This window comes from Drosophila gunungcola, unplaced genomic scaffold (genome assembly GCF_025200985.1).
Source record: "Drosophila gunungcola strain Sukarami unplaced genomic scaffold, Dgunungcola_SK_2 000026F, whole genome shotgun sequence".
NCBI lineage: Eukaryota > Metazoa > Arthropoda > Insecta > Diptera > Drosophilidae > Drosophila > Drosophila gunungcola.
Genome location: NW_026453205.1, coordinates 390433 through 407377, shown reverse-complemented (window position 1 = coordinate 407377; position 16945 = coordinate 390433). Strand labels below are relative to the sequence as shown.

Here is a 16945-nt window from a genome sequence, read left to right as displayed (position 1 = left end):
TTTGACCTCTAGCTTATATGAAATATGTAAAAAATATTCAAAGAAGCGTATATAAGAATGTAGTGGAGATAAGCCAAATTCGTAAAATCTTGGGCGAACTTCTTTACTCAAACATTTTTGTATATTGTTCATTTCTGTTGGCTTTGCTCCACATATATAACACGTTGCCGAGGATGATTCGCTGATTGCGTTGCACACCTTTCCATCAACCATTGTAAGATGCAAGCTATGGGTAATAACAACTTTTTTATTAAAGACGCTTAATTCTTTTGGCTTTAATTGTTTAATTTTTGCGTCAAAATATTCTGCTTCGTCTTTCGACACTTTCGCGGTCTCTTTCTTAAATTGAAATCTTATTGGTCGACAGTAACGAGTCGATGATGGCCGGGGGTTTTTCCAAATTATTGTGTTATCTATTTGAGTAACCAGTTGGAGAGGTACATAGGATGTTACAAATAAGCTTCTGTCGTCCAAATCACCGTTTGAAAACTTTTGCTTATACTCGCTATGGCCTGTACTTCCATCGAAGCCCCATTTTCCAATTAAAGTTAAATTCGTAACTATATTTTCAGGCATAGTTTCAATGATGTTGTTTTGAAGCTCTATTATACTAGATGCCGTATTGTCTAGTAAGCTTTGTAGTTCGACTTCCGCACGAGATTCGTCTATATAAATACCATCAGGGTATCTTATTTTTTTGAGACTTAGTAATCTTTGGTAACTGGGAAAAAATTCAAAGGATATTTTGGTATTTACAAAGTTTCTTATCAGCAAATATTGGTGCTTCGTCATGGAGGTCTCCATTAAAAGCGAAATAACTTCCATGGGATCTGTCGGCAGGAAATTTTGATTTCGATCATCATTACGTAGAGAAGAAACAGCGGATTCATCTATTTTAATGAGCTGACCTACACGTCGTCGCTTTGTTCTCTCTGAAGCCTCCTCAAATTCAAGTTTAGGACGGCCCCGATGAGCACTTTCCTCTATTTGATTTGATTTGCAATAGGGGCGTTTTATTGAAATTGATTCTTTTGTATTAAGCCATCCAGATTGATATTTAATAACTGCAGATTTTGTCCGTTTGTAATTTTTCCAAAAAGTTACAATTGTTTTGCAGAGGTTCTCAATTTTATTGGATATTTCGCTCAACTCTGGAATAATGTAGCCGTTGTTTTCAATATCCGCTTGCACATCGGAAATCAATTTCCTCATTTTTTCGGCGTTGGTTCCATTACCTGTGCACCACATATTAAAAATATGCAGACGTGGAAAAACACATTTTTGCGATGCACCTATCAAAATCCAAAATCAAAATTTAAATAATAATTTACAAATTAATATTTTTGCAAAAACACAAACCACTAAAGACGAAGACAAAGCAACAGCGCAAAAGCGCAACAGCACAATAAGCAAAGACTCACCTTTAACTGCTTTAGTAATATTAGTAGAAAACACACATCGGCAAATTTCGGCAGCTAATTTTAAAATATTTAGTAATCTAAAATAAGACGATCACAAAAACATACAAACCAAGTTCTGGGTTTTCTTGGAACATAACTAAAAGTCTAACTAAACATAAAATATACTTTAAAAAAATACACAAAAAAGGGTTATTCGATGAAATTAGTTTTACGAAAAAACTTTTTCAGGAAAGTTAATTATTAATATCTCAATTTAAAGTAAATACCTTCAATTTCATAATTCATGTTAAATTATTCAAATCGGAGCACTGCAGCGTACGTCTGATCACTTTAAAGGGCGAATTGAAAGAGAGAAATAACTTCCAAAGCGCAGCTGCGTTGCCAAAATGAACACGTGTTCACGATTGCAAATCTATTTTTAGAAAGTACCGTTAGATTTCTAGTAAAATCCGGTATGCCAAAGAGAAGTTTGGACTTTTAAGAGACAACTTTGATACATTTTGCTTAAAAAATATGTCATAAAATTTTTTGATTTTTGGCCTCTGACGGAACAACTGTGCATTGCCAAGAACAAAGCATGGTAACCAGATGCTGCTAGTGCTGATAGTTAGATTTTCAAAGAGGACAGAATTGATGCCACTACGAACGGCGATAGCAGAAACACTTCAAAAGGCGTTCCGAGAAAGAGTCATCGCTAGGTTCGGAGCCCCAAAGATGGGAAATGAGCATCAAGCAAAAATTCACATCCGAAGAGGAAATCGAAAAAATTCAAAACATTTACCCTACCTATTTAAATCATACAAGGTAAAGTTTACTCAAAACGAAATAGACGACGTAACTTCGGAGTCCCAAATTATTACCCACGAACATAAAAGAGCCCATAGAGATGCAAAAGAGAACAAATTACAAATTTTGAAGAATTATTTTTTTCCACAACTTACCAAGAAAATCCAAGCAATAGTTCAAGCCTGTCAAACTTGTAAAGAATCGAAATACGATAGACACCCCTTAAAAGGAGAAATCCAACCGACCCCTATTCCCAATTACCCAGGAGAAATAGTTCACATAGATATTTATATTACCGAAAAACATAGAGTCTAAACGGGAATTGACAAGTTTTCAAAATATGTTCAAGTAAAAATTTTAGTCAAGAGCATCTAAAGATATTAAAAATCCGTTGAGAGAAATGTTAATTGCTTTCGGTAAGCTGAAATGGATAATAATGGACAACGAACGATCATTTGGCTCAGCAGCAATAAAGTTTTTGTTAGAAGATGAACTTAAAATATCGGTACACACCACTGCTCCGTACGCATCGACAAGTAACGGACAAATAGAAAGGTTTCATTCAACCCTATCTGAAATCATGCGGTGTCTCAAAAAAGACAACGGGAGCATATCTTTTGAGGATTTAATCTATAAAGCATTTCAGGAATATAATAAATCGATACATTCTGTAACAAATGAAAGACCCAGAGACATATTTTTTAGAAGCAAAATCTCTGGTTCAACAGAAGACATAGAAAAACAACGAGAATAAATAAAAAAGAAAATTAAAAATAAAAATAAACAAACAGCCGACCTCGAATACCACAATCAAGGAAAAACACTACCAAAATTTTTTAAACTGTACACGTAAAAATAGATAAAAGGTTAGGAACTAAACTTACACCTAGATACAAAGCCGAGAAAGTAGCGGAAAACAAAACGACCACCATTAAAACACAAACCGGAAAAATTATACATACATTATTTTTTAACATGGAGGGATTATTGGAATTTTCTCGAATCAAGTTAGCCACAAATGGCAACGACCTTATTTACATTATTAGCCTCCCAACCATTATATCAGATAATTGTAGAACTTTAAAAATTAAAGCAATAAAAAAGTCCAAATAATCAATGATATAAAATATGAGAATTTGTTAGAATGTTAGAGACAATTATTTGCAATAATTAAACCTTGTGAATCCTATAATGATAAGACAATTTGTCAGAAAATTTGTTAGATTTAAGCAATGATACTTGCGTAAGCGCTCTTTAAAACCTTTGAGAATCAGAATTTAAGATGATCAACAATCAACATATGCCGGTTTTCGAAGAAATACTACCAGGCACCATCCTTCTAAACAACTTCAATGGACCAGTCTCACTAGAAGAAAAACTTCTACAACTGCAAAGCTCTTTCATAATACAATATCGTAATTCGACGGTAGCAATTGGCGAAACCATCTTCAAATCAAGGTAAATCAACGTAGTCGATCCAGAACCCCGTTATTCCAACTATTGGAAGAAAAGACTAAGTTAGAGAAAGTTCTCTCACTACAAATGGTCAAGGAACTCAACATTAACAACACAAAAGCGTTGGAAAAATTAAGAAGCAAGGCAACCATAGAATCTTCCGTTAGCTACGGATCCGCCATCATCCTACTACTACTTATAACAGGATCAATCACGGAACTCCTACGAAGACGTAGGTCAACGGAAAGTACACCAGCTTCCGTGCCAGAAACGAAAGAAAAGCCCACGCTTTCCGGACCTGTACTCTACTACGTTGCGACCGAGGACAGTCGCGTTTAAGGAGGGAATAGTTGACACCCAAAATAATACAATTTCCCAGACAGAAAAAAAGAGTAAGCATCGATTGCACAACAAACAGCAAAGAAATGCCCTCAATAATACAATTTCCCAAACCGAAGAAAAGAGCATTTATTGCACAACTAACAGCAAAGCAATGCCCTCAATAAAGTTCAAACGAACTTAGTCACGTGCGCTGAGCTTGCACCTTTTGGTCAGCGATCGTGGGAATGCAGAATAGCCAATTTCCAAAGTTGATCGAACTCAACTAAGTGCATACAATAAAAACAATGATTAAAATGCACTGGCCAATACAATTAAGTTTGGTCAACGGCAACGGCGACCGAGAGCAGCAACCAATAATACGAAAGAACGTCAGCAGAATCACCAACAGCGGCAGAGACGGCGGCAGCAATGGATCGACGCGTAGCTATAAAAAACAATTGTTTAACCCAAGTAAATCAGTTCTTAATCCAACTCAATAAAGAAAAGTTTGATTTTTTTTATATCAAAATCATAATAAATCTTTTAACTTATATATCAACTCGCGATAGCGAAGTGCAAAAAACGTCTACCAAGGGTATCTCGGCCCTACTGACGGTCGATAGCCACCAGCAATATGCAGCGGTAAAAGGTCTGCAATTGCACGAAAAGAAATAGCAACAACAACAGTTACGGCAGCAAATTTAACAACAGAGACAGAAACATCTCTTATCGCGAAACCGACTTCAAAGTCGTTGACCGCAGCGCCAAATACAACGGCAAGAAAAACTCTGACAGCTAAACAAAACCAAAAGTATATTCAACAATCGGGTCTGGCCATACAATCCAGCATGGATCGATACATCCAAATTAAGCGGCTGCTAAGCCCGTAGAATACCGAAATTGGTAACAAACCAAAAATAAACCGTGTCCAAAGAGACAAAGAAATACCCGGAAAAACTAACGACAACAGATTTGTCCTACTAGCTGAAATTCAACCAGAACTGGGTCAAGAAACCCAACCGAAACCTTAGCCCCCACCAATTTACATTAGGGAGAAAAGCTCGAACACCCAGGTCAACAAATTTGTTGCGCTGGTCGGGGACGAAAATTTTTATGTTATTCCGCTTTCTAAAGGGAATATTCTTGAAACCAAACTTCAGACCAAATTTGAAGAACATTTCCGAGTTGTGTACAAATACATTGAGGAAGCAAAGAAAAACTACTACACGTACCAACTAAAAAACACCTTGGAAGCCCTTGCTACTAAAAGGAATCGAGCCCGATGTAACCCCTAATGAAGTTATCGATGCCCTCAAAGAAAACTGTTTTTCTGCAAAGAACGTTAGTAACATCATTAACAAGAACAAAAAGCCACAACCACTCTTCAAGGTAGAGCTGGAGCCAGATAGCAGAGTCTTGAAGAAAAGTGAAGTGCATCCTGTCTATAACCTGCAATACCTATTGCACCGAAGAGTGCAATGCACAAACTGTCAGGAGTATGGACACACGCAAACTGCCCTTCCAAAAAGGAAGACTCCCAAAAGAAGATATATGGATACTGAGAGCTCTACAAGAAGTTGAAAAACCGCATACGACGAGTGACAACCACGCACCATCAAAATCCTCAAAACTTGTAGACATACTCAAAAACGCCGGAAGTTTTTTTTGACACGGCTGCAAGATCCTCATTTGGTCAGCTATATACCCAGAAGGGCTTCCCATACGCCGATGTCCTTCGATCAGAAACGAAAAACCCACTCCACTCTAATCTAGGAAACCTTCAGCAGGTCCCAGGACAGTCACATGATGGTTACCATGCAACAAAGTATGATAGAATTTATGTCCGTCACGAAAACGACCATGCGAACACTAACTAATTGCAGGCCACGTCTATCATAGTGCAGCCAGGTAACGGAAACCTTTCTATAGCCGCCGTATGCTGCCCGCTTCGCTTTACAATCTCTGAAGGACAATTAATGGATTTTTACAGTTTACTTGGAGATCACTTCATAGCTGCAGGAGACTATAATGCTAAACATACGCACTGGGCATCACGACTCGTCACTCACGACTCGTCACTCCAAATTGGACTATATTTCCCCTGGTACCGGCACATACTGGCCAGCAGACCCCAGAAAAGTCCCTGACTTAATAGATTTTGCGGTGACAAATAACATTCCACGTAATATAAAAAGAGGCGACTGCGACGTTCTTGGCAAACCAACAGATCACCATCCTCAAAACAACGTCTTAAGGAAGCCACACGCACACTAAACCGAGCCCTGAAGAAAGGCGCTGAAAAGGCACAACTACGGTACATCAAAAAACTTTCGCCAACGAATACAAAATATCATCTGTGGAGGGCTCACCCAAACCTGAGCTCTCCAATCGAAACAGTCACTCTGATAAGAAATTCTTCAGGTTGCTGGGCCCGCAGCGCGAAGATAGAGCCGAAACTTTTGCTTTACATCTCCGGAAAGTCTTCCAGCCGAACTCAGCCACTTGTCCATTTATGTTACCACAAACCGAATCTGAAACAAATTCCATACCAACACAGTATCAGCCAAAGGGGATCGCGAAATTCATAGGGGAACTTAAACAAAAAAAAGACCCGGGCTGTGACCTTATAACCCCAAAAATGATAATTGAACTTCAAAGCTTTGAATTGAACTTCCACACAGTTGGAAAAATTCCTTTTAACACGCATAATACCATATTGGGAAGCACACAATGTCATCCCAGCACATCAATTTGGCTTCCGTCAAAGCCATGGAACAATCGAACAAGTTAACATATTAAAATCAGAATTTCGCACAGCCTTCGAGCATCGGGAATACTGCAGCGCAATATTCCTCGATGTATATCAAGCTTTCGATCGAGTCTGGCTGGATGGCCTCATGTATAAAATCAATACAAACTTGCCTACATACACTCATAAGCTACTTGAGTCTCTACAACAGAGTCTTGTAGTAAGGTGAAACAGAACAACATCTGACGACTACATTATTGAAGCTGGAGTCCCGCAAGGAAGCGCTCTTGGACCTACTCTGTTCGTCCTATATACAAATGGGCAGCTAACAACATCTACGTTCGCTGGCGACACTGCAATCTTAAGTCGCTCTAGGTGCCCAAACCGAGCAACAACACAACTAGCCAATCACATCGTCGTAGTAGAGAGGTGGCTATCTAACTGGCGTATCAAAATAAATGAACAAAAATGCAAACATTACGTTTACTCTGAACAGGCAAACAAGCCCTCCACTATCATTGAATAGTACGCAGATTCCCCAAGTTATCGAAGTAACGTATCTCGGCGTTCACCTAGACAGAAGACTAACCTGGAGAAGACACATCGAATGCAAAAAACTACGTTTAAAACTAAAAGCCAACAGCTTCAACTGGATCTTAAACGCTCGATCGCCCCTGCGTCTGGAATACAAGGCCCTGCTGTACAATTTCACTCTGAAGCCCATCTGGACATATGGCTCCCAGCTATAGCGCGCACAATCAAAAATCCTGAGAACTATCACTGGGGCACCATGGTATTTTCGCAACCAAAACATCCACAGGGACCTCGGACAACCACAGTAAAAGATGAAATAGACAAATAAAAAGAGACACACAATGAAAAACTCTCTGTGTACCCAAATCATCACGCAAGAGGCTTGACTCTGGTTTTCAGCAGAACCCGCCTACAAGGCAACGACCTTTGAACCTAGCAATAATTCTCAGGGCCCCATAACTCAATCATACGACTGTTAGTTAGGTTAGGTTAGATTAGGTTAGGTTAGAGCAGCTGTCAAATTATTGACACACTTAGATTTAGAAGGTCCGTCGTGATACCGCTTGGATCTGTGTCTTCTTTCCTGTATTATTGTCTGCTGTTCTTACCGCAGCTGACCTAGCATAGCTCCCATCCGGTTGCTCCCATCCGGTTGCTTTCATGGTACAGTCTAGATCTGCATAGGGCCGGGCAGGAACAGAACAGGTGTTCCACCGTTACTTCCTCCTCCTCGTCCTTGTAGCTTCTGCTGAAATCGTTTTTGGGCGCGCCCAGTCTGCTTGACCAACCAATGGCCTGTAAGCACCCGTATTAGCATTCCGCACTCGGTACGGTTTAGCCTTAGAAGTTCTCTTCGCACAGAATAATTGGCCATGTCTGGCGAGAGATGTGACAATGTGTTACCTGTGTCCATGCTAGGCTCGCAAGTTATTTATATTTGTTTTTAATGTTTAGCTTGCAGGTGGCCATCGGCATACCAATGTTCTCCTCGTCCGGAAGAGAGGAACGGTAGTACCGTGTCTGGCCAACTCATCTGCAATACAATTGCCTGCAATGTTTTGGTGACCCGGGACCCATGTTAGGTATACTTTAAACTGCAAAGCCATCTCATGTAGAGATTTGCGGCAGTTTGATATGGTTTCCGAGTTTGTATTGGTCAAGATAATCGACCTGATAGCCGCTTGACTATCACTGTAGATGTTAACCCATTTCTTTAGAAGCATCAAAGCTTCATTTTAGCATATACTTCCTCTTGGAAGACACTGCAGTGATCCGGAAGTCTAAAGGATTTCTTGATGTTTAGTTGGTCGGAGTATATACCTCCTCCGCCTTGGAGCCGTCAGTGTAGAAATTGACTGCCTCTTTTAGGCCCGGTAGACCTTGCTCCCAGTCTTCTCTGGTTGGAAGCAATGCTTCAAAGGGGGTGTGGCTATATTCAATTGGTTCGCATAGATCCGTTTTAGGTGGGATCGTTGTGTCTTGCTGGAGTATCCTGGCATGACCATATGTTTGGGATTTGCATTGCCCTAAGTCCATCATTCGAACCGCAGTTATCTTGGCCATGCCGGCTAAGTCCAGGCTGAGAAGGTTCAGAATAGCATTTAGCGCCTCATTGGGGTGGTGAGAAGGGCTACGCCTATGCATAAGGATGCCATTCGTTGAATCTTGTTATGGTTTGCTGTGGCTGTCTGCTTCATTAGCGCAGGCCACTATATTGACACTCCGTAGAGTAGAATAGGCTTGACTAACGCCCCATTTCCTTCCGATGGCTTTTTTGCAGAAATAGAGGGCAATTTTTGCCTTTCTCGTTCTCTCTTGACTGTTCAGTCTCCATGTCACTGAAAGAGAGAGAGAGAGAGCAGTTATTTAATGTTGGTGGGTTTAGTTGAGGAACCTTGTATCTGTTTGTGAACAGCACCAGCTCCGTTTTCGAGGGGCTTACCTCTAGACCTCTTTCTGTTGTCCAGTCATGGAGTATTTTAAGTTTGGCGGTCATTAGATCGCATAGTGTCTGAGGGAATTTCCCTGAAAAAATAATGGCTACATAGTCCGCATATGCCACAACCTTACATCCACCCCCTTCCATGTTAAACAGAAGCTCAATCACTGCGATGTTCCATAGTACAGGGGAGAGTACACCACCCTGAGGGGTTCCCCTGTTCACGAACCTTGTTTGTGTTGAGGTTTCAAAAGTAGAGGCTACCATTCTGGTCATCAGCAATTTATGGATTAGCTCCACGACTTGAAACTCAACACCCAGGTCAGTGAGGGGTTCGGTTATGGCTGCAGGGAGAACATTGTTGAAAGCGCCCTCTATGTCCAGGAATGCAACTAGTGCGTATTCCATGTGGTTGAGTGACTTTTCGATTTGGCTGAATACTGCGTGCAGAGCTGATTCGGTGGACTTGCCCTTTGAGTAAGCATGCTGATAATTGTTTTGAGTCCATGACTGACCTGATGTGCAGCCCAATCAGTCGTTCAAAACTCTTATGTAGAATGGACGGCAGACTTATAGGCCTGAAATCTTTCGTCGTCGTGTGCGAGGCTTTGCCCGCTTTGGGTATAAAGACTGCATTTGTTTCCCTCCATGTTGATGGCAATGTTCCTATCTTAAGTATGGTGCGGAAAATTTTCTTTAGCTAGTTGACAGCAATCTGACTAGCATTTTGGATGTGCTCAGGGGAGAGATGATCAGGTCCTGCTGATTTGAAGGGTTTGAAACTGTTTATGGCTCATTTTATGTTACGTTCAGACAGGAGCATTTCCAGGTTAATGCTTGAACCAGACTGATTTTCTAAAAGTCGTTCTACTGGGAGACTACCCGGAAAGCGGGAGTCTAGAAGTAAGCTTAGGGTCTCCTCACTAGAGTCTGACCATGAGCCATCTGCTTTTTTTAAGGTATCCCAAGGAAGGGGTTGTTTTGGAGAGGATCTTCCTAAGCCGAGCAGCATCGGTTGTTTCCTCTATGTTTGAGCAGAAGGCCTGCCAAGCTGATCGTTTTCCTTTTCTTATGGCCTTCTTGTAGGAGGCTATTTCCAACTTATATTGTTGCCATTTTAGATCTTTATTCCCCGCTTTCGCCCTGTTAAAAAGGGTTCTGCAGCTGGATCTGAGTTCTGAAAGTTTCTGAGTCCACCAAGCAGGCTTTTTGGATACTCTCGGTTTAGGGTAGGTTGATTCAATGGTCACATTGCAGGCTTCTGTAAAGGTCCCTACTAAGTTATCTAGACTGGGTAGATCACTATTGTCATTTGGGGTTTCTATTGGAAGAATACCTAGTAAGGCTTCTCTATAAGCGCGCCAGTTTATTCGTCTAAGGTTGACGAATTCAGCTGGAGTAGGAGGGTCTAATGATAAAGTAGTTTCTATGAATCTGTGGTCTGAAAATAAGTGCTCGCTTGAGACTTCCCAATTTCTGACTTTTTCTACAAGACTGCCTGACACCAAGGTAAGGTCAGTGACCGTTTGGTTTTTTTTTGTAATGAAGGTGGGGATGTTACCTCTGTTGCATAGGAATATATTAAAGCCAAGGATGAAATTAAAAAGAAACTCACCCCCGTTATTGCTTGATGGGCTTCCCCACTGAGTGTGGTGAGCATTTGCGTCGCAGCCGATTACCAGGCCGATGTTGAGCGCCTCGCTCTCTTCGACCAGTTTTCGGACTAACTCGTCTGGGGGTTCTTCCTTTTCAAAGGCCATGTACGCTGAAGTCACCCTTATGGTAGCCGCTGGAAGCTCCAGGCTTGCTACGGTGTTGTCTCCGTTGCTGTAATTATAAAGCAGAAATATGCTAAGGTGCCTTTTGTCTAAAATGCAGGTTCGAATTTTAACTCCTTTAGAGTCAAGTAACTTGAATTTCTTGGTGCCTAGTCCAGAGACCTTGCCTCCAACGACCCAAGGTTCCTGATCCAGCACAAGATCTGCCCCACAGTCAGCCAGGCGGTTCACCGGAGCAGCAGACGCTGCCTTACTGTGGTGGAGTTTCACTTGCAGAAGTCTTAATGACATCTGCAACGTTTCCCTCCACCACCGTGACGTCGGCTTCCTCAGCGTCACTGAGGTCGTCGTTTCCTACAGCCGGCTTCATCGCCGGCTCTTCGTCCCCGGGAGCCTTAAGCTCTTCCGGAAAAACCTGCTCTGCTGGGTTTACCGACGGGGTCCTCCTTTGCGTTCGAGTCTCCCTTGTAGACCATCAGTCTGATCGAGCTGAAACCGAAATTCAGTTTCCCGTGAGCAGCCTCATCGTCTTGTTCAGGACGACGATGGCCTGACTAACCAGCCCCTCATGCTGCTCCACCTTCCTCTGCAACATGAAGAGGATGTCATCCGGCGTCTTTATGGAGGGCGGCAGCCAGATCCTCGCTCGGGGGCCTACTGGGGACGTCACGCCAACCCAGCGCAACGATTTTCGCCCTTTTGTAAACCTCGCCGAGCTGCACTGTCGCCTTCTCGTATAGGTCAGCTGACCGCTGACTATCGCAGGTTACCACTTTGAGACTGCCTTGGAACCACCCCGCGTCCTTGCAGAATAAAGTTGGCTGGGGAAAGTCTCGGAGCAGTCCCATACACAAGATGGTCAGCTATTCCTCGACTGCCTTCCATTGATTTTTGGTGACCCGACCTCCGGGATTTCCCTCGGCCACCAACTTAATCCAAATCCCGCGTGATGTCCGCAAAAGACAGGTTTGGTTGGACCTTCGGTCTCTTTGCCGCAGGTCCAGGCAATTCAAGGGCTCGGTAGGCCCTCCTCCTTTGGCTCCGACAAGCCCGGATAGGACCTCCTACGACAAGCAATGACGAGCTGTGGCAGTATTCGTCGCCGCTTACCACACAGACAGCTACCAATTGCAATTACTTTCTACCTCTTTGCTGGCTCAGAATATGAGTTCTGACATTGTCTTTCTTGCAACTGCAGTCATAAGCGTTCAAATCGAACAGGTGCTTGGATCCCATGTCGTGCGCTGCTAGACTCGGGATCTCAAGTCCACATTGTAACTTCCCAACTAGTTGCAATTGCATAAAACGAAGTCTCCAGTCTTGGAGATGCTCGTTTTTACTCTGAAGGCGTCTGCGTTTGTATTAAGTTAAAGTCGCGTAACTCTGATTACTTCGCATGACTATCTGCTCTTGTTGCTCTAACGATTACTATCAATCAACACAGTTTGACCGTTAAACCCGATGAATGAAAAATTCTCTCGAATATTCAGTTAGCCTATCCTGAATTTTATAGATCTCAGCGAATAGATCTTCTTATTGGCGCAAGCATGTTTTTGACATATTATATATCGTTTAGACTCTGGTGAATATTCCTTACAATTGACTGGAAAGAACACTATAGAATTACTGGGTGAATCGTATAATCAAGCTTATCGTCCGTTTCTCAATTTGGAAAACAAGCTAAAGCGCAAGCCAGAAGTCAAGGTCCAATATTCGGCATTCATTCGTGAATATTTTAATTTAAATCATATGGCCATCGTGCCCAGAGACACCTTGAGTCTTTGCAAATTTTTTCCGCCCCACCACTGCGTTTTCAAGAAAGACACGACTAAATTGCGAGTCGTTTTTGATGGGTCTGTCAAAACATCAAGTTGGCATTCGCTGAGCGTGATGTCCTTGATAAAATTCCTGACTCGGAAAAAGAAACATTACTGAAATTTGACGATGGCAGCGACTTTACCAAGACACTGGGTCGTGCTTGGGACCCTGCAGCGGATATCTTTCGTTTTTTCTTTTCTCTTATACAGGTCTCTCCAAAGCCATGTAAACGACTGGTGCTTTCCACGATTGCTCGGGTGTACGAGCCGCTTGGTCTCATAGGTCCTGTGGTTGCCAAGGCCATGATCTTCTTACAAAAAGTCTGGAGAGAGAAGTTGGAGTGGGATGAGAGCTTTCTTGAGGCACTCAACACATCATGGCTAAAGCTGTCATCTGAAATGGGTCGTACTCAGCAAATTAAGTTTCCTAGACGTGCGTTGCATCGAAATGGTGCTATTGAGATCCACGGATTCTGCGACGATATTATATATATCTCGTTTCAATAGCTGATGGCAAACGAGAAGTACGTCTATTTGGCTCAAAATCTCGTGTGGCGCCTTTGAAGACTCTCACGGTTCCCAAATTAGAGTTGTGCGCTGCTTTATTACTGGCTCAACTGTTGCGGGACGTACGCAACATGAATCTCTTCGATTGCCCGTTTTATTGCTCAGATTCTGCTGTAGCTTTAAGCGATGAACCTTCACGTTTTCAAGTGTTTAGTACTAATAGAATATCTTTAATTCAAGAGCATGAATTGGTGCTATGTACCGACTGACTACAATCCACCCGACATTTTGTCAAGACCTTTATTCAGAGGCTTAAATTTTCTTCTCAAGTAACAATTCTCACTCTAAAATTGGAGAACTATAGGTAGGCATTCGGGGGCTAAGAAATCTATAAATGGACTTAGACTCAAAGTTTAATAATGCTTTTCCCGTTCCTGCTATTGGCAATAATACTGCCAGTCAGCTAAAAAAATTGGTGATACCTGCAGCACCAACTCCATCTACTTCCATCATGCTAAGCAAGCTGTTCTGGTATCCACCGCTTTAGGAGCTGCCCCCAAAAGGAATCACAAAAATAATCACAGGAACAAGGGGCGTATTGTTGGTTTAGCCCCTAGTTGTGGTTAATTTGATGACTACCATACAACAAATTTCTGCATATTAGCAGATTTGCAGTAAGCACCAAACTAGGGGCGTTTTGTGAATTTGATGCTAATAAGTTGTGCGTAAAAACTGATCGTATAAATTGCAAACCTTTAATTATAAAATATGCAGATATATCAGCATTGAAGCTCATCAATTTTAAGCTGGGAGTGCTTGAGCTTTTAACTTCCGCTTTGAGCGATATTCGTCTAAGTCACAGTTTTAATGTCAATGCTCTTTGTCCGCTCTCCGAAGTCGAGCTTTCTGCAATAATGCTACAACTACAACCCTATCTGGAATTTTTACCGTATAGCTGTTCTGGATTTGATGAGACTCTGAAAGTGCGTTTGGGAGTAGAGCTCTCTGCTAAACTCTCTGATCAGCTGATGGATGAAAAACAACATCTCCCGCTTTTATCGCTGCTCTTAAATTCTGGCTTCTCTTTTTTCGAGAAATCTAATATATTTTGGGAATGCAGCGCACTTAATTCCGAGGATAAGCAATGGATTAAAGTGACGTCGTTACTAAGGGCGATCAGCGGAATTAAAACATTAGGATCGGCAAGTGCTGTTACCCCGCAAGCACTGGAATGCATTAGCATGAACAACACGAACCAGCTGGTGGCGACCCCGAGGATTTACAATCATTCCATTTTAAGCACATCCCCACTTAAAATCTATTTCCAAAATATCTCTGGAATGCGGAAAAAGCGGAACAAGTATATCTTGCTACGTCCCAAGCCAACTTTGATGTCATAGTCCTAGTTGAAAACTGGCTCAACATGAACTTTTACTCTAACGAGTTCTTCGATTTCAACTTGTATCAAATCTATAGCAAGGACATAGATGGTACAAAAACACAATGCGCAAGAGGAGGAGGCGTAATTGTGGCTGTTCGTCGCAGCTTGAGATGTTTATCTATTGGCCTTCTCAATGAAGACACCTTTCTGGATCATGTGGCTGTTTCTGTTATTGGACCAGGGGATACGCTACTAATTGTGGCGTCTATATACCGCCGAAGAGTACCCATTCTCTTTACAAGGCCCATCTGAAGAACGTGGCCAATATCTATGATAATCTGCAGCATCTCTGCGTTATTGGTGACTTTAACCCGTCATCCCTTGCTTGGGCGAGAAATTCTGAAATTCTTACTGCCAAGTTACTTGGATTTGTACATAAGGTTCTTTTCATCCAACATCAGTATGGGCTTAATACAAGTTAATAATGTATTCAATAATTTATATAAGCTCTTAGATTTTGTATTTCTTAGCCTGAGATACCCTGATTACAAGAAGGCATTTGATCTAACAACAGATGCCTATGGCATTGGTGCAGTGCTGTCCCAAAAAGGACGCCCTATTACAATGATCTCAAGAACATTGAAAGACAGGGAGGTAAATTATGCCACCAATGAAAGAGAATTGTTGGCCATAATTTGGGCATTGGCCAAACTACGGCAATACATATACGCGGTCAATGATATAAATATCTTTACCGACCACCAACCATTAACTTTTGCAGTTTCGGAATCCAATCCTAACGCAAAAATCAAAAGGTGGAAGGCGCGCATTGACGAGTCCGGGGCGCGCATTTTTTACAAGCTAGGTAAAGAAAATCTTGTTGCCGACGCACTTTCTCAGCAACAACTCAATGTCATGGGGAACAAGACCCTGAATCGTGCTTAGCTACTATACACAGCGAACTCTCCCTGACCCACACAATTGAAGCAACGGATAAGCCCTTGAATTGCTTTCAAAACCAGATAACTCTGGAGGAAGCACGCTTTCCGCTAAAACGCAGCTTTGTCCTCTTCTCCTGCAAAGAGTCATTACTTGATGAGCTCGCAGATGTAATAGTTCCTAAGGGCGTAAACGCCATCCATTGCATCCATTTACACACACTCGCAATGATACAAAACGAACTAGCTCGCCAATTTCCAGCCACAAGATTTTGGCATTGTTAAAATCGCGTAAAGGACATTTTTGTAATTGCGGAGAGACGAGAAATCCTCTCCGCACCCAAAAACATGAGCTCGGCGAGACGCCGACCTCCTCTCACGTAGGAGAAATGCTTTATATTGACAATTTTTTTACGGATAAAAAATAATTCCTCACCTGCATTGTCAAATTTTCAAAATTCGCCTTCATGCAGCGTGTCCACTCAAGGACAATTGAGGGCCTTAAACCGGCCATATTACAACTAATGACTTTTTTCCCTAGGGCTAAGGTAGTCTATTGCGATAATGAACCATAATTAAATTCGCACACAATCTCAACTATGCTCGCGAACCATTCTGGTGTTAGCACTGCAAACGCACCACCCCTCCATAGCGTCTCAAACGGAAAAGTGGAGCGCTTCCACAACACCCTGTCGGAACTCGCACATTGTTTGAAAATCGACAAAAGTTTAACTGATACTGTGGAAGTAATTTTGTTGGCCGCCACCAAATATAACAAGTCGATTCATTCGATCATCAACAAACAACCAGTCGACGTGGTGGAGGTGCATCCGGACGATCCGAAAACGAAAGTAAGAAATAGGATCATAAGGACCCAGGACACACTTAGGGCCAGGGAAGATGTCTCCCGACAAAACAGGGCAATCGAGGTCGGCGAGAAAGTCTTGGTTAAGTCAAACCAAAGACTTGGCAATAAACTCACATCACTGTGTGCGGAGACACAGCTCACCTCCGCGACCTGCTCGACTCGCTAGGCGTGCACCACAGAGTAGCCAGGAGTTTAGACTTTTTAGGATCAATGTTAAAAGTCGTAGCAGGAACTCCGGACGCCGGGGATTTAGAAAGAATTAAATTTACAGAAACACAAGTAATCAATTCAAATAATAGACAAATAGAAATAAATACCAGAATACAAAGTCAAATTAATGAATTAACGTCAACCGTAAATCAAATCCTGAAAGTGACAAAGGGTTCACAAGTGGACACTGGCCATTTATATGAAACATTTCTCTCCAGAAATCGAATGTTAACAATGAAAC

The 16945-nt window shown here is 42.0% G+C and overlaps 1 pseudogene; it reads right to left on the bottom strand.

Moving 5' to 3' along the window:
- Positions 1-7884: 7884 nt before the first annotated feature.
- Positions 7885-11353, bottom strand: LOC128263911 (uncharacterized; annotated as a pseudogene).
- Positions 11354-16945: the final 5592 nt, after the last annotated feature.